At 44.6% G+C, this 20540-nt stretch overlaps 2 protein-coding genes and 1 non-coding gene across 4 annotated transcripts in view; 1 reads left to right on the top strand and 2 right to left on the bottom strand.

Moving 5' to 3' along the window:
• The window catches only part of LOC140188856 (histone H3), a 31478-nt gene extending 18890 nt beyond the window's left edge, over positions 1–12588 (bottom strand). Inside the window, exon 1 of one of the 2 annotated variants that reach the window (XM_072245512.1) lies at positions 12521–12588. The gene's annotated coding sequence lies outside the window, so the exon portion shown is untranslated. Of the gene's footprint in view, positions 1–905; positions 1039–12520 lie in introns of those variants that run through there. The other variant, XM_072245511.1, reaches the window with a different exon arrangement.
• LOC140188855 (uncharacterized) overlaps positions 1–20540 on the top strand; it is a 631689-nt gene that overhangs the window by 30357 nt on the left and 580792 nt on the right. The gene's annotated exons all lie outside the window — the stretch shown is intronic.
• Positions 15681–15754, bottom strand: trnan-guu (transfer RNA asparagine (anticodon GUU)). Its single transcript has one exon. It is a non-coding gene; the product is annotated as a tRNA-Asn (tRNA).

Below are 20540 nucleotides of genomic sequence, written 5' to 3'. Positions count from 1 at the left end.
AATGGGAACCTGAAACACAGAACTTCAGGATGGTCATACCTAAAACATTCAGTACCCAGTATGATGGGATTGTTGTTGTACAAAGGAATTAATGGTCAAATACTGAACCAACCCCCTCAAAAGGCTACCAAAATGCTGTCATTCCCTATGCACCAGTAACAATAGTTTTATATGGGAATTTGGTGAAGTACTCTGGGTGATATTAGGAGAGATGGCTGATAGCTTGGTCACGGTGGGAGGGTGCAAATGTCTTCTCAGAGGATAAGGGGTTCAGTGGAACAAGCTCACAGTTGAGAATGAAGGTGACAAACCCCACTGCAGTGGAGGACTGCTGTGGTCAGGGTTGTACTGGATAGAAACAGACCCTCTGGCCCATCACATTTATGCTCCCCATCATGCACAGCTGTACTAATCCCACTTTCCTGCATTAGTTTCATATCCCTCTGGGCCTTGCTCACTGAAGCCCCTGTGCATGTGCCTCTAATATTGTTACACAGTTCCCTGTACGTGGCATCACAGGTAGACAGGGTTGTGTGTTCTGCTTGCCTCGACAGTCAAAGAACTGCCTCTCATTAGAATAGGACAAAACTGTTTAAAGACGGATTCAAAGGGGATCTGAGGGGTAAATATTTCACACAGAGAATAACTGGTATCTAAATCAGTACCAGAGAGGTGTGGGGGAGGGGGGCAGAAACTTCTCAGGAACCTGTGTACATCCTGCCATGATTTAACCTCCCAAAATAGAGTCACTGGTTTATACAGAAATGAAACAGTCCCTTCGGTACAACTCATCCCCGCCGACCAAGTTGTCGACCTGAACTCGGCCCATCTGCCTGCATTAGGCCCGTATCCCTCTCAACCTTTCCCATCCATGTGACTGTGCAAATATGTTTTAAATATTGTACCTGAGGCAGAGAGCCGGTGCAGTGAGGCGCTGACAGACACTCACTGTTCCGCGGGCAGGAAGAGGAGAGGCCGAAACCCCAACAAGTGGAGACCGACTCCACCACCCCGGACTTACCGCCCACCACGGCCCGTTCCCCGGGAAACGACGTCGCTAAAGGTGGGGCTTTGTGACGTCAGCGCGTCACGGGGTAACAATCACAACGTGTCACGTGACAGTGACCCGGCAGCCGGGGAGGCGGGGCAGAGGGAGCTGTCAATCAGCAGAGCGGCTGAAAAACTTGCGACCATTGTAAACAGAATGGGGAGAGTGGGAGATTTCCAGGTACGCTGACCCACTCCCCCATTCCCTGGAATTGAGTGTGTTATACACAGTAATATTCATATTGTAATTTAGCTCTTCGATCTTATAAATATGTCATGTTTGTATTTTCTATATTTTTGTGTGGATAATCTTTTTATAATTTTGGATGAAATATGTTGGAACTGGATCATGATAAAAGAGCATCACGGAAAAATATTGTCAAAGCCAAAATTTTATCCAAAGTAAGTTGTTATCACACTGCGCATATGTCACCATATTGTTCAAAGTTCAAATTCAAATGTATTCTCACAGACAACCCCGAGAATCTTGTTCTGCGGGCAATCTTAACAAATCTATAGAACAGTAACTGTGAACTGTAAATATGAGGAACTATAAACTGTAAACAAATTGTGTAAATGCAGAGAAATAAATAGCAATAAATAACAAGCATGAAATAACGATATAACAGTGGTGACATGAGTGTTTTGTTCAAGACACTGATGGTTGAGGGGTAGTAACTGTTCTTGAACCTGGTGGGGCGAGTCCTGAGGTACCTGTACCTTCTACCTGATGGTAACAGTGAGAAAAGATCATTGCCTAGGTGGTGAGGATCTTTGCTGATGGACGCTGCTTTCCTATGGTAATGTTTCATGTAGATGTGCTCAGTGGTTGTGAGGGTTTTACCTGTGATATACTGGGCCGAATCCACTACACTTTGTGGGATTTTCCACTCAAAGGCATTGGTGTTCCTGTACCAGGCCGTAATGCAGCCAGTCAGCACACCTTCCACCACACATTTATATAAGTTTGCCAAGGTTTTCAATGACATGCTGAACCTCCGCAGAGTCCTGAGGAAGTAGAGTGCTGTTGTGCTTTCTTCACAATTATATTTATGCGATGGGTCCAGGGCAGGTCCTCTGAGTGAGTGACACACGGGAATTTAAAGTTACTGACTCTCTCCACCTCTGATCATCCTTTGATTACTAGCTCATGGACCTTTGGTTTTTCCCTCCTAAAGTGTACAATCCGTCCCTTAGTCTTACTGACATTGAGTGAGGGGTTGTTGTTAATACACCACTCAGCAAAGTTTTCAATCTCTCTCCTGTTTGCTGATTCATCACCACCTTTGATTGTGGTGTGATCAGCAAACTTGTATATGGTGTTGGAGCTGTACTCAGCTACACAGTCATAGGTGTAAAGTGAGTAGAGCTGGGGGCCAAGCACACTTCCTTGTGGTGCTCCTGTGCTGATAGAGATTGTGGAGTAGATGTTTTTGCCAATCTGAACTGACTTGGATCTGCACCTGAGAAAATCCAGGATCCAATTGCACAAGGGGGTATTGAGGCCCAGGTCTGAGAGCTTACTGATCAGCTTTGAGGGGATGATGGTGTTAAATGCTGAACTGTAATCAATAAAGGGCATCCAGATGTTTGCATCTTTGCTCTCCAGATGTTCCAGAGTTGTGTGAAGAGACAACAAGACAGCATCTGCTGTTGCTTCGGCAGGTGAATTGGAGAGGATCCAAGTCACCATTCAGACAAGAGCTGATATGCTTCAACACCAGCCTGTCAAAACACTTCATCACTGTGGATGTAAGTGCCATTGGGTAATAGTCATTTAAACAGGTTACCACGCTCCTGTTGGCCACCGTAATAATTGAAGCTTCCTTGAAGTAGGTGGGTACCACACACTGCCAGATCGAGAGGTTGAAGATATCCATGAATACATGAGCCAGCTGGTCAGCACAGGTCTTCAGTACTCGGCCAGGTACTCCATCCAGACTGGATGCTTTCCTTGGATTCACTCCCTTGAAGGCAGCCTGCACGTCATCTTCAGATACTGAGACCAAATGACCATCGGGAGACACGGGGGTGCTCCCTCTTCTGGTGGACAAAGTGAGCATAGGAGGCATTGAGCTCGTCTGGAAGCGAAGCTGTGCTGTCCCCTTTTATCACAAGATTTACCTTTGCAGGAGGTTCTGGCATTCAAACCCTGACACAGCTATCAAGCATCTCTCTTTTATTCCAGTCTAGCCTGGAATCTCCACTTTGCCAAAGAGATGGTTTCTGGAGATCATACCTGCACCTCTTGTAGCATTCCTGATCTCCAGACTTGAATGCCTCTGACCTGGCACTCAGCAGGTTCCTGATCTCATTGCTCATCCAGGCCTACTGATTTGGGAAAAGCCTGAATGATTTTGTGGGGACACACGACTCCACAGCTGTTTTAGTAAAGTCTGTAGTGACCCCGGTGTCGTCCTTCAGGTCCTGAGATGAGTTCATGAACATGGCTCAGCCTGCTGACCCAAGGCAATCCTGTAACCGTTCCTCTGCCTCCCAACACCACCCCTCGGTTATCTTGATCTCTGAAGCCTTGTTCCTTAGGCTCTGTCTGTGTGCAGGTAGGAGGAGTACAGTCAAATGATCCAACTTAACGAAATGTGGTCTTAGGAGCAAATGATAGACATTCCTTATCGTAGTGTAGCAGTGGTCCCCTGTGTTGGGACATCTGGTGCAACAGGTTACTACTTTCAGATTAATTTTCTTTCAGGCATTTACAGGGAAATGAAGACAGTGGAATTTAGGAAAACTATAAACAGCAAAGACTGAACAGACAGCCAATGTGCAAAAGAAGACAAATAATGCAAATACTAAAACATAAATATTACTGTGTCCTGACGAAGGGTCTGGGCCTGAAACATCGACTGCTCCTCTTCCTAGAGATGCTGCCTGGCCTGCTGCATTCACCAGCAACTTTGATGTGTATTACTGTGCAATTCAGTTGTGGAGTACTTGAAAGTGAGTGTGCAGGATATGCAATTAGTTCAGTGAAGATACCTACACCATTTCAAGAGCATGACTGCTGTAGGGTAACAACTCTTCCTGAACCTGGTGGTGTGGGACCTAAGGCTCCTGTACGTCCTTCCCGATGGCAGCAGTGGAAGAGAGCATGAGGTGGCTGAAGGATGTTGTTGATGATGGATGCAGCTTTCTTGTAGAAGTGCTGCTTGTAAATGTACTGAATGATGGGGAGGGCTTCGCCTGTGATGTACTGGGATGCATCCACCAGTTAGAAACATGGAAAACCTACAGCACAATACAGGCCCTTCGGCCCACGATGCCGTGTCAAACCTCTACCTATTTTAGAAATTACCTGGCATTACCCAGAGCCCTTTGTTTTTCTAAGCTCCAAGTACCTATCCAGGAGTCTGTGAAAATACTCTATTGTATCCGCCTCCACTACCTTTGCCGGTAGCCTATTCCACGCACTCACCACGCTCTGGTAAAAAAAATTACACCTGACATCTCCACAAATTTCTTGTAGACATTTTCCTTTCCATTCCTGATCATTGTGTTTCCATATCAGGCCATGATGAAACCAGTCAGGTTACTCTCCACTCTGCATCTATATCTGTCAAAGTTTCAGATGTCACGCTGATTACACGCAGGCAGAGTCACTGCCCTGCCTGCTTTATAGTGACACTTACTGCTAGTCCCAGGACAGACCCTCTGAAATGATAATGCTCAGAAATTTAATGTTACTGACTCTCTCCACCTCCAGTCCCCTGCTGATGACTGATCCGTGGACGTCCGGTTTCCTGCCCCTGTGGTCAGTGATCTGCTGATATTGAGTGAGAGGTTGTCGTTGTGGCACCATTCAACCAGATCACACATCTCCCTCCTGAGGGCAAATTTGTCACCACCTTTGATTCACCCAACAACAGTGGTGTCATCTGCAAACTTAAATATGTCATCGGGGTTGTACTTAGCCACACAATCACAGGTATAAAGTGAGTAGAGTCGTGGGCCAAGCACAACCTTGTGGTGCACCAGTGCTGACGGTGATTGTGGAGGAGATGTTGTTGACTTTGAATGCAAAGTCTTCATCGTGAAGGGAAATAGAAATTACAACTGAGGAAGAAGATTACATTAAAATCAGCAAAATATAAGAATGAAAATTAGTTACTTTTCTCACAGAAATGTGAAAATAGGGGCCCGCTTGTCCATGCTGACATTTGTCAGTCCGCAAGGAGTATTGTGAGCAATGCTGGGCCCTTTATCCAAGGAATGATGTGTTTGCATCAGAGAGGGTCCAGAGCAGGTTGACGAGAATGACCCCGGGAATGAAAAGGTTAACATATTAGGTGCATTTGATGGCTCTGGGCCTGTACTTGCTGAAGTTCATAAGAATGAGAAGAGAGTGACATTATAACCACTTGAGTGAACGTGGAGTGGATGTTTCCTGTAGTGGGTTCGTCCAGCACCAGATGGCACACACTCAGAGTAGAAGGATGTCTCTTCAGAAAAGAGATAAGAAGACATTTCTTTAGCCAGAGGGTCAGGTACAAGTTCACACTCTCCCTCCCCCACAATATCCCAGTTGTCAGACCTGTGTCCAATCACGTCACCTGTATCTACCCCTTTGTAGACTCCTCACCGCTCTTCACAACTCAGTTCCCATCAGTGTTTCTGATCAGCAAGTTCAGAAATCACGGTCAGCTCTCATTTTCCCCAACTCCCTGTGATGGAGCGGCTTATCAAACGTGTCCTGGACATCTTGGTTCAGTGCATTCCTGGGACTCGTTGTCCACAGTTGGTGTTACAGCTTCAAACACTCAAATGTATTTGTTAAACATAGAATCTCTTTCACCAGAGTCTGTTAACTTTGGCTGATGGTTTTGTAAGTTGGTAATAATTTCCTGCTTTGCTACAGCCCCAAATGTTCTCCTAGTACAAGTGGTGAACTGGCAGGTCTGGAGTTTCCTGTTTTCTGCTTTTGCTTCCGACTGCAGAATCTGCAGTTTCTATTGTAATTTTTTACTTCTCTTCTATTTACCTATTTTTCTCCAATTTGGAGCAAAGGAGTTACTCAAAGTGCTCTTCCCTCCAGACACAGACTGGTTTGGAACCCCGTCGTTGTTTCCATCTCCTATCGTGTCTGGATTTTAGTCTCTGATACTCCAGCACTTGGGTCCTGACCGTCCTCACCCAGGTCTGCCGTCACCGACGAAGTTTATTGATACGGTTCATATGGGCCTCAGTCAGGCCATTTGGCAAATTGGATCCAGAATTAGCTTTGCAATAGGAGACAGAGTGATGGCAGAGAGTAGTTTTGTGATCAGATGCTGGTGACAAGTGTTGTTCCACATGGATCTGTTCTGTGACCTTTGCTGTTTGTGATATAACTGAGTGATTTGGGAGTGGATGTAGGAATCGTGAGCAGTAAGTTCACACTGACTGTGAGATGATGGGGTTATTGCTGGTGTGGATGGTCATCTTTGGCTAAAGTGTGACATTGATGTGTTGATGAAATGAGCTGAGACCAAAACAAATAGATCAGTTGGTGTGAGAATTGGGATTTCCCATCAAACAACCCCAAAACTCCCACGGGGGAGATCAGAGGGATAATGTGTGTGAACACAACAGTGTAATGAAGAGAAAGCGACAGCCCTTTCCTCTTCCAGGTTAGTGGCTCTTAAAAGAGCATTTTGTTGTGTTTGCTGCCGAGGCCAGGCTGAGGCTCGCTTCTGGCGATGCCGCGAGCCAACTGAATATCTTTGGGCACAAGGGTGACTCGCTTGGTGTGGATGGTGCAAAGAGCCCGACCAGGTAAGCCTCGTTAATCTCCTCCAGGCCTTTGATGGTCGAGCTCTGGAAGCATAGATCGGTTTTGAAGTCCTGCCTGATCTTCTGCACCAGATGCTGGAAGGGAAGTTTGCGGATGAGCAGCTCGGTAGATTTCTGGTAGCATTGGTTCCCCGTCAGAGTCACAGTGATGGGCCGATAGCTCCCCAAGAATACCCACACAGACACCCAGGGATATTCAGTGTTCCTTTACATTTATCAATTATTTACAGAGTCACAGTGATGGGCCGATAGTGCCCCAAGAATACGTACACAGACACCCAAGAATATTCGGTGCTCCTTTACATTTATCAATTATTTTACTGATATGGTGCTTCCATGTCGGCTTATAATCCAGCCACATGCCATAAAATCTTACCACTGACACTTATTCAAGAGTTTGACCATATAATTTCAAATCAATTGCTATTGAGGAAGATATGGATCAATAAAGAGGTCTATTGATCATCTTTGTGAAACACAAAATGTATTTTAGCTACTGAAAGCTTTAAACCCTGTCTATATTCCCACTGTTTGACCTTATTAATCACTAATCACATTCTATATACAATTGGATTGGATTTTATACCTCTGATCCATAAATCTGCATCATCTGCAAAAGGTCATTTCCCCACCCCAGTACCTATCTCAGAAAAAATATCACTAATCATAATATTAAACAATAAAGGGCTACAAATACTGTCTTATAGGGTCCCATTCTCCACCATATAGAATCCCAAATATACCTTACGTATCCTTAACTGCCTGGAGCATACAAATAAAAAACTCAGAAAAAAATAATGTAGCCTCCTTCTCACTCCACATTTCTATAATTTAATCCTTTCATAACATATCATATGTTTTTTCAATACAAAAATACTGCAATTACAACTTCTTTATTTACAAGTGCTTTCCCAATATCATCTTCCAAACATAAAACTGAATCCAATGTCATTGTACAGTTCCAAAATCCACGCTGATAAAATGCTCCATCACCTCTCTTTTCCAAAATATAATTCAACAACTCTATTACCATATGTTCTGTAAGTTTACCGAAATGAGATGGGATGTTAATGATATTGGTCTATAATTAGAAGGATCCTGTGGGGATTTCCAGGTTTCGGAACAGGTACTATCATTTTCTATAAGGAGGAAATATGGTCTAAACTCCAAATATGATTCCAATTTGTTAATATTATCTCAAGAGTTGTAAGCTATATGCTTAAACATACACTAACATATATCATCCTTTCCTACAGCCATCTGACTTGCACTGTTAATAGCTTTCTTACATTCACACAAATAAACTCTACATAACTAACACTATCATTGTTACAGCTGGCTTTCAACACATCAGTTTATTCACTTAAATCCTCATCTTGACATCATTTAGGCTCTTCATTTAAATTATCTTGATTGTGACATGCAGCAAATGACCAAGCCAGTAACTCAACCTTCTCTATTTCAGTAGAGGGCGTACATTCAGATTGGAGGATTGTGACTAGTGGTGTCCCACAAGGATCTGTTCTGGGACCTCTACATTTCCTGATTTTTATTGACGACCTGGATGTGGGGATAGAAGGGTGGGTTGGCAAGTTTGCAGATGACACAAATGTTGGTGGTGTAGTAGATAGTGTAGAGGATTGTCAAAGTTTGCAGAGAGACATTGGTAGGATGCAGAAGTGGGCTGAGAAGTGGCAGATGGAGTTCAAGCCTGAGAAGTCTGAGGTGGTACACTTTGGAAGGACAAACTCCAAGGCAGAGTACAAAGTAAATGCCAGCATGCTTGGTAGCATGGAGGAGCAGAGGGATCTGGGGGTACGTGTCCACAGATTCCCTGAAAGTTGCCTCACAGGTGGATAGGGTAGTTAAGAAAGCATATGGGGTGTTAACTTTCATAAGTCCAGGGATAGAGTTTAAGAGTCACGATGTAATGATGCAGCTCTATATAACACTGGTTAGGCCACACTTGGAGTACTGTGTCCAGTTCTGGTTGCCTCACTATAGGAAGGATGTGGAAGCATTGGAAAGGGTACAGAGGAGATTTACCAGGATGCTGCCTGGTTTAGAGAGTATGCATTATGATCAGAGATTAAGGGAGCTAGGGCTTTACTCTTTGGAGAGAAGGAGGATGACAGGAGACATGATGGAGGTGTACAAGATAATAAGAGGAATAGATTGAGTGGATAGCCAGCGCCTCTTCCCCAGGGCACCACTGCTCAATACAAGAGGACATGGCTTTAAGGTAAGGGGTTGGAAGTTCAAGGGGGATATTAGAGGAAGGTTTTTTACTCAGAGAGTGGTTGGTGCATGGAATGCACTGCCTGAGTCAGTGGTGGAGGCAGATACACTAGTGAGGTTTAAGAGACTACTAGACAGGTATATGGAGGAATTTAAGGTGGGAGCTTATATGGGAGGCAGGGTTTGAAGGTCGGCACAACATTGTGGGCCGAAGGGCCCGTACTGTGCTGTACTGTTCTATGTTCTTACAATCACCTTCTTTAATCAATACTGGAATGTTATTAACCCGATGAACCCCACACCCCGATTTTCTGAATCATTCCCCAAACACCTCCAAGTTTAGTATCCTGTCCAATACTATCACAAGATGACCTCCAGTAAACCTCTTTCACAACCTTCACCACTTTCCTCACCACAGCTTGTACCCTTTCATACTTAATAAGGTCACTCAGAGAATGATAATTCTCAACTCTCCCAAACACCTTATTTCTCTCCCTAATTCCCTCTGCACACTCCCCCATCCACCAAGGTGCAGTCTTCCTCCTATTAATGTCATTTTTAACAGGCATCACTTCCACCGCAGTTTGATGAATAATGTGACATCACCATTCATTGCAGAAACCCATATCATCCTCAACATTCTCCCAGTTTGCTTCATCAAAATTCCACTTCCTAAAAACAGTCTCCTGCCCCCTATATAACTCCAAACCTGAGCTTATAAATATAGGAAAGTAATCACTCCCCATTGTCTCCTCACTCATAACATCTCATTCAGTCACTCCAGCCAGAATGTTTGCAACTGGAGTTAAATTTACAGCAGTTTTCAGATGATTAGAAACATTACATTTCATACCCCTCCCATCATTAAATCACACAAGATTGGAAATACCTAAACATTCTTCTACAATCAAACAGTTCCATGAATGACCCCACAGTGAACTGTGCACAAAAATCCCCACACCATACAACCCTTAGCGATCTAGAGTGACATATGCTTTCCAACAAATCAATCAAAAGCTCTCCACAAGAGTTTTACCACTTTAGTACCCCTACCTGTTGAATCAAATGCCTCTGCTACAAACACCTCATACACTTCATTCACATCCACAACTCTGTGTCCTGCCCCTTCCCATATTAAACGTGCAACACCACCCCCTCTATCACCTAACCTATCATGCCATACTGCAATATAATTTCCTGTAAAGGAAATGCGGTAACAGCCCGTTTTCATATTGGGCCAATTTGATGAATCAAAAATAAACTTCCTAATGTCTTGACCATCGAATTTCTCTCATTCCACTGCAATATTCTTAATCCCATTCTGTACCTGCACAAAGAGACTGAACTACAGATACCCCACCCATCAGAGCTTCTTTTACAGTTTCCCACATAACACCAGTTATACCGAGATACTTTTCCGCAGCTTTCACAATCATTTTAATTTTCTCAGTATGTCTGGATGACTGAACAGCACAATTCACCACATCTTTTATAAACATCACAAACTTCATTTCATTGACTAGTAAAGTATCTTTATTAATGGACCTGTGATGTGACACATAGCCGCTGACTTCATATTCTATCTGACTGGTTATACTTGATCAACATTTGGTTTAACTGTGTTGCAAGGCCTCTGTTTAAGACACACCTAACTGTACTTTAACCTGTTCAACCAGCTGCTTTCTTAAGTACTGTACTTCACATCCTTGTAACATGGTGTGAGCTGAATTATCTGCAGCTTAATGTGAAAAAGACAAAGGAGCTGGTGGTAGACCTGAGGAGAGCTAAGGTACCGGTGACCCCTGTTTCCATCCAGGGGGTCAGTGTGGACATGGTGGAGGATTACAAATACCTAGGGATACGAATTGACAATAAACTGGACTGGTCAAAGAACACTGAGGCTGTCTACAAGAAGGGACAGAGCCATCTCTATTTCCTGAGAAGACTGAAGTCATTTAACATCTGCCAGACGATGCTGAGGATGTTCTACAAGTCTGTGGTGGCCAGTGCTATCATGTTTGCTGTTGTGTGCTGGGGCAGCAGGCTGAGTGTAGCAGACACCAACAGAATCAACAAACTCATTTGTAACACCAGTGATGTTGTGGGGATGGAACTGGACTCTCTCATGGTGGTGTCTGAAAGGAGGATGCTGCCTAAGTTGCATGCCATCTTGGACAATGTCTCCCATCCACTACATAATGTACTGGGTGGGCACAGGAGTACATTCAGCCAGAGACTCATTCCACCGAGATGCAACACTGAGCATCATAGGAAGTCATTCCTGCCTGTGGCCATCAAACTTTACAACTCCTCCCATGGAGGGTCAGACACCCTGAGCCAATAGGCTGGTCCTGGACTTATTTCATAACTTACTGGCATAATTTACATAGTACTATTAAACTATTTATGGTTCTATTACTATTTATTATTTATGGTGCAACTGTAATGAAAACCAATTTCCCTCGGGATCAATAAAGTATGACTATGACTATGACTATGACTAGACTGCACTATGTTCTCCTCTACAATTACACCAGTCAAACTTTACACCTTCACAATCTTCATATTAAGTTTCCCACAACACTAACTACACCTTAGATACTGCCACAACATGCCCAAATCTCTGACATTGTGACATCTAAGCGGAGGTGGAATATGCGCTCGTGCATTATAACTAACATACCCCAGACTAACTTTACTTGAAAGCTTCACCTCATCAAAATATATCAATGCAGTTAAACTGTCCATGTTTTCTCCATTTCAAACTACTTGTAATCTCTGCAACACACACAAAAAATGCTGGTGAGCGCAGCAGGCCAGGCAGCATCTATAGGAAGGGGTACAGTCGACGTTTCGGGCGAGTCCTGACGAAGGGTCTCGGTCCGAAACGTCGACTGTAACTCTTTCTATAGACGCTGCCTGACCTGCTGCGTTCACCAGCACTTTTGTGTGTGTGTTGCTTGAATTTGCAGTATCTGCAGATATCCTCGCGTTTGCACTTGTAATCTATTTACATTCTTAATCTCTTTATCGAAATCTCCACCAGAACACCTGTCCTAACACCCCGATACCTGTATTTTCATTAGGCAACACAGATACCATCTTTTTTTAACCAAATAAAGTCTTCAAATGTAATGCCTTCTCACAGTTTCTTATCTTAACGATTAGCACATCACCTCCCCTTAAGGTTTGAGCACAATCTATATTCCCTAAAATAGTTATCAAATTTAGTTAACTTCAATTGAGAAAACGTGCAGATGCTGAAAATCCAAGCTACACAAATGAAATGCCGGAGGAACTGAGGACTGATGAATGGTCTCGGTCTGAAATGTCGACTGAACTCTTTTCTATAGATGCTGTTGAATTCCTCCAGCATTTTGTGTATTGCTGCAGTTAATTTAATGGGATTGGTAAAATAAATCTGTTTCGGGTAAAATTTAAACAGTACCTCGAAGTCTTCTTTCCTTTTTTTAGTATCCTCTCAAATCTCTTGAAATGATTGCAATATTGTTTTCCTTTTTCCGTTTTGCATATCTAGATCCAACTTCATTCCAACCTCTTACCGCACTCACCCGGACTCTTTATTTCCGGATCCTTTTCCAGACACTCTTCGCCCCCCACCCCCAACCTGAACTTACTTTATTTCCCATCATCCCCGCACATTCACAGCCAGCGCCACCAACGCTACTGAGCCAATCAGCAACTCGCACCGTTTTCAGGTATTTTGCTGTCAATCAGGTCTAGGGGCGGAGCAACGAAACGAATGCTCACGTGTTGTAATGACGTCACAAACTCAATCCCACCTTCTCCCCGCCCCCAAATTCATTTTCTGAGCGTCTGTTCAGAGGGTCCAGAGTTGCGGGAGGGGCAGGGTGGCTTTAAACCCGGCGTTACACATTCCATGGCATCGTTCTCTCCAAAGTGTTTCAGCTGTTCCTTTGCCTGTCTTCTCCACACGGTCAACCAGACAAACTGAGAGAGTCGGCACGAGTGCTGGGAAAGTGCGGGAGTTCATATCTCACGGCAGCAGTCTCTGTATAATGTTTCGGAGTGACGGATTCGGTCATTGAGTGTAACGTCAAACGGCCTTGAGATACAGACGTCGTGAGGGAAAAGTGAAAACAAAATGATGAATGTCTCTTGTTCTCGGGAAACACTCCATTTTTGGGCTATTTGCACACTAGATTGTCCCATATTATAATCCCGTCTTCATTTGAAGCAGGAAAACGGTCTCCTCGTTGGCGAAATTAACCTTGGTCTCCCGCGTGACAAGCGGGGATACTAACCATTGAACTAGCGAGGAATAAACAAGAGTATGGAACCTATCACACGGATGTCAGTGTGTAGGAGAACTCAGAGAGTCACTCTGATGTTTGTTTGCTGAGTGTAGAGCTGGTGCATTTTACCCATCCGCTCCTCACTTTGTGACTGGACGGGTCTCAGGATTCATTAGCGATTCAGTCACTTACTGTGTTTAAAGACTGGGCAAAGGAGGGGATCCCATTAACGTCTAACTGCGTGTTGTTTGAACGGATATTTATAATCAGGATTTGTTTCCCTTTTACTGATACGTGAAGCAGGAAACCATTTGTAGCCCTTCGAACCTCTCGGGTCGATTCTCCCTTCAGTCGGATCCCAGGTGCTGTGTTTCTCCGGTCTGTCGGAACGTCGCGACATCCACTGGTCGGAATAGGAACTGCAACAGAGTGGGGAACGATCCTTCAGAAAACAGCTCAGACACTGATAATCGAGTAACAGAATCTGATAGCACCAGAGACCATTCAGTAACCGAATCTGGTTTGCATCATGGGGAGATGGTGATATAGTGTTGAGCATAGCTGCTTCCCAAGCAGTTGACACGGTTTCCATTCCCGGCCATTGCAGGTTGTACACTTTCAGGCTAAAAAAAAGCCCTCGCCAAGCGCCATGAACGCAGAACTCTAATTCCTGAGCAATTTGTTCTGAGTGAATTTCACTCTAATGGATCTGATGAATTCCTCATGTACGATGGTGGTGGTCCCTCATGTAGGATGATCGAGGACCCCAAACTGAATGAGAAATACAGCATTAGACCCGGGAAGTCCATTAGTTCCACGGACTCCGCTGTAGGAAACACACACTTTCTGGTCAAATCGAACATACATTTTCCTGACCAAAGACATGACCTGCCCCAGATATTCTCTCGTTCCCTCTTTCATCCGGCAGAAAGTACAAAAGCTTGAAAGCACGCGTCACAGTCTCAGGGATAGTTTTAGTCCCACTGTTGTGTCTATTGAATGGTTTCCCATAAGGTAGGATGGACGTTTGACCTCACAATCCACCTCGGTACGAAGCTGCACCTTATTATTTACCTGCGCCGTGCTTTCTCTGTCGCTGTTACACTTTATTCTGCATTTTGTTATTGCTTCACCTTGTTCTCTCCCAATACAGTGTGTAATCGTTTGATCTCTCTGAACAGTGAGAATGAGAAGCTTTTAACTGTATTTCGGTACCGTATGTGACTGAAACTCGTAGAACAGATTCAATTCCCCCTGAGCCCGTTGCGGCAGCAGTAGCGAGCGCCGGCCTCCGGACAGCGCAGAGTTTCCCAGCTGGTAATGAAACACAGCAGAAAAACAAGAGCTGAGATCACAGAGGGGGAGCAGTGAGAGAGGGTTTCACTAACTCCCGTCGAAGGGAAGATTCAAACTCCTTCAGAGTACGCAGCCCCATTAACATCAATGGATCTGGCGTTGAGAGGGTGAAAGTTCCCCGGCATACACATCAGCGAGGATCTCACGAAGTCTGTAAATACCGGCTGCGTGGTGAAAAAGGCACAGCAGCGTCTCTTTCACCCCAGACGGTTGAAGAAATTTGGTATGGGTCCCCAAATCCTAAGGACTTTCTACAGGCACAGAATTGAGAGCACCGTGACTGGCTGCATCACTGCCTGGTATGGGAACTGTACCTCCCTCAATCGCAGGACTCTGCAGAGAGTGGTGCGGACAGCCCAGCGCATCTGTAGATGTGAACCTCCCTCTATTCAGGACATTTACAGAGACAGGTTTGTAAAAATGGTCCGAAGGATTGTTGAGGATCCGAGTGACCCGAATCTCAAACTGTTTCTGCTGCTACCATCCGGGAAACAGTACCGCAGCATAAAAGCCAGGACCAACAGGCTCCGGGACGGCTTCTTCCACCAGGCCATCAGACTGATTAATTCAAGCTGATAGAATCGTATTTCTGTCATATTGACTGTAATAAATATAGTAATATCTATTACATATTTACTATAAATTGCACATTGCACATTTAAACGGAGACGTAACGTAAATATTTTTACTCCTCATGTATGTGAAGGACGTAATTACTAAAGTCAATTCAATCCAATCCAATTCCATGGAAGAGATTTCGTCGTGCACTAGTCGAATCACAAACGAGAAAATGTGCAGCAGATGCTGGAAATCCAAGCAACACACACAAAAGGCTGGAGGAACTCAGTAGGCTAGGCTGCTTCATGACCTTGAAGAAGGGTTTCGGCCTGAAACACCGACTGTGTACTTTATTCCATAGATGCTGCTGAACATTTTCTCGGTTACAAGAGAGAGAAAAAAATACCGGAACACTAGCGTCCCTGGGTGGGCTCGAACCACCAACCTTTCGGTTAACAGCCGAACGCGCTCACCGATTGCGCCACAGAGACAAGAATTAAACAAGTACGAATAAATGAAGAATTTCAATTGAAATGCGGTTTCCTCTCTAGATGTATGATGTGACACATTGGTGTTTCAAAACATGAGGATTAATATCTGCTGCCGCCAACAGAGAATATAGCAGAGGATGGTTTCGATCCATCGACCTCTGGGTTATGGGCCCAGCACGCTTCCGCTGCGCCACTCTGCTACAGGGATTATTAAGAATTGTAGAACTGTGAATGTTGCGCGATGTTTTGTGTGAATGTATGTATGTGTTTATGCCTGTGTCTGTAAATGTCTCGGTCTGGTTCTCTGTCTGTATATGCCTGTGTCTGTACATGTCATGGTCTGGGTCCGTGCCAGTATATGTCTGGGTCCGTTCCGTCTCTTTCTCGTATACAAACTCAAACGTACTTCATTTCTTTTGTTCATTCCCTGTTTTTCCTCTTTCTCTTTTTCTCCACCTTTCTTTCTTGTTTCCCCACTTTCTGGCCCACCCGGTTATTATCTCCGTGCCTTTTGTGTTCTATCCCGTCTTGCACCTCGTTCCCGATATTTCACCCGCGAAATGTGTTTTACTTCACTTAATTGTCTAGACGGACAATTCATCCCACTGGTAAGCTCATTTTTAATAAATAGGACGTTTTCAGACGAGGTGCCATTAACTTCCTAATCCTGTCCTGATGATTGAATGAATGTCGGAGTTGCTTCAGTGTTGAACCCGCAGTTCACCTTGTGAGCGGAACTCGCGACGTTGATGTACTGCAAGCACTCACCTCAAACGCAGCAACTCCTCCACCGGGATTACCTGTTGGTGTCATGTTCAGACCATCACGGCCGGACCAGTGAGTGACAGATGGGGAGATGTGGAGTATCGCTGATGCTTCGCACCTCCCTGCCACGCGGGGCGGGTTTTCCATTTCACCACCACAGCTTTGTAACTGAAACAGTAAGGGTCGGGTTTTAACTCTCCACGTGGGACGGTGTGAAGACAGGCAGGCAGTTGCTTATCCCCTGGCCTGCTGAGTTACTCCAGCATTTTGTGTGTGTTGCTCGGAATTTCAACATCTGGGATTTCCCACCGATTTTTTTTAATTCACAGTCACCAACCTGGAGATGCCGGGGGTTGAGTTCCTTGCCTGTCCATCGCCTCCCCTGGTGCTCCTCCTCCGTTTCCTTTCTTCCATGGCCTTCTGTCCTCTCCTATCAGACTCCCTCTTTTCCAGTCCTGTATCTCTTCCGTAAAACAACTTCCCAACTGTTTGCTCCGCCCAGCCCCTCCCGGTTTCAGCACTCACTTGGCTTCATCCTTTCCTTTCCCTACATTTTAATTCTACCACTCATCTTTTTATCGCTCCAGTCCTGCTGAAGGATATCGGCCTGAAACGTCGACTGTTCTCTTTTCCATAGATGCTGCCTGTTCCTCCAGCATTTTGTGTGTGTTGATCCGTGTCTTCTATCTCACTTGGCAAACCGCTGAATCTGCTTCCTCATAACATCTCCCCAAATCTTTGATTAGATTAGATTATGAGGATACTCCGTCCTCGTTTATTGTCATTTAGTAATGCCTGCATTAAGAAATGATGCAATGTTCCTCCAGTATGATATCACAGAAATACAAGACAGACCAAGACCAAAACTGACAAAAAGACGCATAATTATAACATACATGTATAGTTACAACAGTGCAAAGCAATACCGTAATTTGATACAGAGCAGGCCATGGGCACGGTTAAAAAAAATGTCTCAGAGTCCCGATAGCCCCATCATCTCACGCAGATGGTAGAAGGATGAAAATCTCTACCTGCCATGAACCTCCAGCGCCGCAAGCTTGCCGATGCAGCATCCTGGAAGCATTCGATTACAGCCGATTCTGAGTCCGTCCAAAAACTTCGAGCCTCCGACACCGAGCACCGGGCACCATCTCTGCCGAGAGCTTCGACCCTGGCCCCAGCCGCCAAGCAACAGGCAACGCTGAGGATTTGGGGCCTTCCCCTCTGGAGATTCTGGATCGCACAGTCGAGCGGCAGCGAAACAGACATGTCAGAAGTTTCACCAGATGTTCCTCTGTATTTCTCACGTCCGCCTCCATCAAATCAGGATTGTGCACGGCACCCTACTTGACAGATTACAGATATTCATTCCGGAGTGGCCACTGCGTGCTGCGTCGTGCAGCCATCTTCTCTGCTTTTTAAGTAGATATTCTGAGAAATGTTCTTATGTTGTAAAAATAAAATTCGGATTGATTAATTCAATAAAAGCTATTAACACGTACCAATACCAGCCACAGAAAATGTAATTAAAGTACTTTTTTTTGATTTACGAAACTGACTCTTTCCCTCCCAGAGGCAGACTCTTGATATGAGTTGTTTCTCTGGTCTGGGAATGAGTTCCCAAATATTAAATTGAAATTATATCTGCTGGTGAATCTCACACCCACACAAACAACACACACAGAGACAAACATACACACACAGACACACACCAGAGGCGCGCGCGCGCGCGCGCGCACACACACACACACACACACACACACGCACATTTACGCTGGAAAACTGAAAGTCTAAATGTGACAAAACAGAGGGATATAAAATAAAACAGGTCTGGAAATACCTCAGAGGACCTGTCTAAATATTCGTTGCATGCGGACATCAATAAATACGCGACGGTCATAACCTCCTGGCAGCGTGTTATGCCTTTGAAGAGACGGTGCTGCGGAAGACAACAACGTAAGAAGCAGTGGAATTTTTTTTAGGTAGTTGAGCTGTCACTGAAGCAGCGTTATAGGAGTTAGTTGACAAACTCAGCTCACGAAATTAAATGAAAGAAGTGAGAAGGGAATCTATGCCAAAAGCCAAGTGAGAGCGCAGTGCGGATGGTGAGGGACGAGGGAGCAGCAGCGAGGGAAGGATGAAGGGGAAAATATAACTTCCTCAGTGTTATCATTTCAGATTCTCTCTCCTGGGCCCGGCACATACCTCCTGTTACAAAGAAGGCACGGCAGTGCTCTACATGTCATCTAAACACTTGACAGACTTCAACAGATGTGTGGTGGAGATTATATTGACTGGTGGCAAGAGGACCTGACATGGAACCGCCAGTGTCCTTGTACGGAAAAGCCCAGAAAGCGTAATGGATAGAGTCCAGTCCAGCACAGTTATGCCCCTCCCCACCGCTGAGCGCATCTACACGGAAGAGAGGGCCGCGGCCATGCAGGTCATACTCTCTTCACACAGCTCCATCAGGAAGGAGGTAACACATCAACATGTCCATCACCCCGCAACCATCAGACTCCTGAAGAAGAATGGATAGCTTCATTTACCCAGCACTGAACTGTACCAACAACCCATATACTCAGTTTCAAGTCTGTTCATGTTCTCGACATTTATTGATTATTTATTTATTATTAATATTTCGTTTGTTCTTTATTGTATTTGCATAGTTTATAGTCTTTTGCACATTGCTCGTTTGCTGTCTTTCTTGAGTGCGGTCTTTCATTGATTCTATTGTGTTTCATTGTATTTACAGTGGATGCTCATGTGGTTACGAGTATATACTTCGGTAATAAATTTCGTTTAATCTTTCAACTTTGTACCTTAGGGAGATGAATCCATTTGGTGAGATGCGGATGCTGTTTCACACTGTTGGGCAGGAGGTGAAAAGATTGGCGTAGACCCACAGCTTTATTCTCTGGAACAGGATTGTAGCAGAGGACTGCACCGAACGGAATGCATTATCTACGGAAATAGAAGACAGGAATCTGTGGCATTCATTGCTGAGGAAGCCAAGTAATTTGTACATTAAAAACGGACGGCTCTGGTGGTAAAGTTACTGGGTCTATTTAAAGCGGATGGAGGTAAGTTCTTAAATATTAAGAGTGTCACACATTATGGAAAGACGGCAGGAGAATAGGGTTGGGAGGGATAATAAATCAGCCACGATCGAATGGAGGAGCAGACTCCATGGGCCCAGTCACATAACACTGCTCCTGTGTCTGATGCTGTTATTGACTGATAGCATTGATTCTGAGATACTGTATTCATGCGGATCATTGTGTTCAATTGTACAAAGAAGATTTAAACAAATTTATCAACTGCAGTAATGAAACTGAATTAACATTACTTCGAGGTAAGCTGTGCACTGAACCTCTGCACTATACCAGAAACTGACAGTTACAGATTGAACCCCCACGCTCTCAGTTTGTGCCAGAGACTGATGGATACAGAATGAAGCCCACACTCTCCCACTGTACCAGAGACTGACAGGTACAGAATGAATCCCACACACTCACACTGTACCAGAGACTGACAGGTACAGAATGAACCCCACACTCTAACACTGTACCAGACAGTGAGAGGTACAGAGTGAAGCCCATACTCTCACATTGTACCAGAGACTGACAGGTACAGAATGAACCCCACACTCCCACACTATACCAGAGACTGACGGGTTCAAAATGAACTCCACACTCTCACAATGTACCAGAGACTGACTGATACAGAATGAATCCCACACTCTCACACTGTACCAGAGACTGACAGGTACAGAATGAACCCTCAGTCTCATTTGCACCAGAGACTGACAGGTACAGAATGAACCCCCAGTCTCACCTACACCAGAGATTGACAGGTACGAAATGAAACCCACACTCTCACACTGTACAGAGACTAATGTGTACAAATGTTTTTGACCTGCCTGTTTTGTGAAACATACTCAAATTTACTGATAAATCCTGCACCATGCCTACTTGTTACCTCTTGAATAAATCCACGCATCACGTGATCGTGACTCGTC

This window comes from Mobula birostris, chromosome 28, assembly GCF_030028105.1.
Source record: "Mobula birostris isolate sMobBir1 chromosome 28, sMobBir1.hap1, whole genome shotgun sequence".
NCBI lineage: Eukaryota > Metazoa > Chordata > Chondrichthyes > Myliobatiformes > Myliobatidae > Mobula > Mobula birostris.
This window is presented reverse-complemented; position numbering and strand designations above follow the sequence as displayed.